This window comes from Schistocerca serialis, chromosome 1 (genome assembly GCF_023864345.2).
Source record: "Schistocerca serialis cubense isolate TAMUIC-IGC-003099 chromosome 1, iqSchSeri2.2, whole genome shotgun sequence".
NCBI classification, from domain to species: domain Eukaryota; kingdom Metazoa; phylum Arthropoda; class Insecta; order Orthoptera; family Acrididae; genus Schistocerca; species Schistocerca serialis.
The window spans coordinates 783,165,397-783,165,977 of NC_064638.1; positions in this window are offsets into that span (position 1 = coordinate 783,165,397).

A 581-nucleotide genomic window follows, 5' to 3' on the forward strand; every position below is an offset into this window, starting at 1 on the left:
AAAACTTTATACATGAAATACAAGACTACCCAAATAGCGAAAAATGTTAACATAATTTAAAACAATAAAAAATGCATACCTGGGTTATGTCTCAAGAAACATCAATATATTATTCTGCAACTGGTAATACAAGGGAAGATCCAGGGCCAAAGAGGAAAAGGGTGAAGGAGAATAACTTGGTTGGATAACATAAACCAGTAGACTGGATTACAAAGTGCAGATCAATTACTACATAATGCAGTTTTTAGAATAAACATGTGTCATGTGGGCACCAATGTCCACTATGGATAGACAGAAGAAGATACAAGAAATAACACACAAACTGGATAAAGGAGAAAAAAATAACAGGTATTTTCCTGGATATGAGTAAAGCTTTTGATGCTGTGAATAATGTCATTTTATTGCATAAACTACAAGGCTATAGGATGAGAGGAGTAGCTCTAAAACTATTTGCCTTCTATTTAAAACACAGGAGACAGTGTGTTGAGACATCTTATAATAGGCCTAAACAAATTAAATCAGCCTATATGATATTTCAATGTGAAATCCCTCAGGGAAGTCTATTAAGTCCTTTTCTGTTT